The 1,755-nt window shown below is 46.7% G+C and overlaps 1 long non-coding RNA gene across 1 annotated transcript; it reads right to left on the reverse strand.

The window, feature by feature from the left end:
• Positions 1-1,072: 1,072 nt before the first annotated feature.
• LOC148365921 (uncharacterized) lies at positions 1,073-1,367 on the reverse strand. The gene is made up of 2 exons (XR_015850430.1): positions 1,300-1,367; positions 1,073-1,236 (listed from the first exon to the last, which is right to left on the reverse strand). It is a non-coding gene; the product is annotated as an uncharacterized LOC148365921 (long non-coding RNA).
• Between the last annotated feature and the right edge of the window lie 388 nt (positions 1,368-1,755).

The raw sequence follows: 1,755 nt of genomic DNA on the forward strand, positions 1-1,755 counted from the left end.
GCCACAATTCCGACACAAGAAAGTAAGTTTTCCTCTTTTTCATTTCTTTTTTTTATTTTTTGCGGAGGGGTTGGAGTGTTTTATGTACCCCCTCAGCGATGAAAGCAGTACATATGCATGCCTGCGGGTTAACTGTTAGTTAGAGTTAGTGCAGAGCTGCAGAGACAGCCCCTTCACATCTTTGTTAGCTCCAAGAGGCTAATGCTTTATTTATAACACTGCCCCCCGCCCCCAGGTGCACACCTCGGGTCCCCCTCCCCCGCTAGAGTTATAGCACGCCTCTGCATCACGGCGCCACGCAACCTAGCGCACCTTGGCGCCCCATCCCTTTCAACATCCCACTCCGAGGAGGAACTTGTGCAGGGAGATACGGTCCTCTGGCGAGAAAAAGTGCCAAATCCCTCATCGGCAGCCGGCGCAGAGGAGGAAGAGATGAAGGTAAAGAGAACAGGAGATGGCGAAGAAGAAGAATCATAGAGGCGGGAGGGGGAGACAAAGGATTTCAGTGGAGGGGGTCCATTGCAGGTCCCTCAAAACTAGGACAAACAGGCTCAGAGACAGGTTCTCCTCCAGGGCAATCACCACCCTAAATGAGCGCACAAAACTGTGAAAACATATCATGCAACATATTTTGGGTTTTCTTCCTCTAAGTTGCTGCTTAGTGAAACTGTAAAACATATACTATTGCACAAAACTTTGGGAAGACATACCTTGTGACTAATTTTTTTTGTTGCTGCAAAATGTTATTACATCACTACCTTAAACAAGCACAAAAAACTGTGAAAACATGTTTTGCAACTTATTTCTGTTTTCTTTTTGTTGCTGCTAAATTAAACTTTAAAATGATATAATTTTGCAGGGACCTGTCAAAATATAGACTTTGTGACTTTATTTTTTTTTTGTGTTGTTGCTAAATGTTAACACACCTATTTTTTTTGCACAATTGTTACGATGCACTAGTCTCTTCCATTACAGTTCTGACAACAAATGTTCACTGATGTAAAAACACATTGCAAGTGGGGTTGTTGCTCTGACTTGTCATGGAACAGAACAAGGACTCGGATCCAATAGCGTCAGTTAAAGGATTTATTGTGACAAGATTCGGTGGAGCAGGCTTGGGACGTCGAGCCTTGGCAGCGGAAAGCCTCTTGGGACGATATGGCAACTCCGTGGTGAAAACGCGTGGCGAAACGTGGCAGGTAAGTCGGTGGCCGGGACGGAAGAGTAGATCGAAAACTTTTAACAGACAAGGGTCAGGCAACGAGAATCAGACTTGGAATATACATGGGCTTGTGGTACCTTGAATGTTGGAGGTTCACTCAGGAAATGAGGAAGACACTCGAACGTCCATCTCTGGACGCTGACAGCTTATGTAGTAGACCTCCACCAATCAAGAGATCGCGTTCCAGCACACCAGCTGATTACCTCAGGTGACTCCGGTTAGGTAATCACGACAGAACCCCCCCCCTCAAGGGACGGCTCCAGAAGTCCCCCAGGGAAAAATAAAAATAAATCCAAACACGTCACATGGCAACACCGGTAATCCAAGGGAAAAAAAATCACAGGCCAGTTACAAATAATTCCCCAAAACCCAAAATACATCACCAATAATCCAAAAATCGAGGGCCCAGAGGTCGTCCGATGAACCCTCAGAATTCTTCCGAGTGGATAGAGGCCCCTTCGTCCGCATCTGAAGGGGTGGTAGCGGGTGGGTCTGCCGGTGGAAGAGCAGCAGCGTCGGACCTCCGACGACGA

This window comes from Urocampus carinirostris, chromosome 5 (genome assembly GCF_059441175.1).
Source record: "Urocampus carinirostris isolate Australia breed hairy pipefish chromosome 5, RoL_Ucar_1.0, whole genome shotgun sequence".
Classification (NCBI taxonomy): domain Eukaryota; kingdom Metazoa; phylum Chordata; class Actinopteri; order Syngnathiformes; family Syngnathidae; genus Urocampus; species Urocampus carinirostris.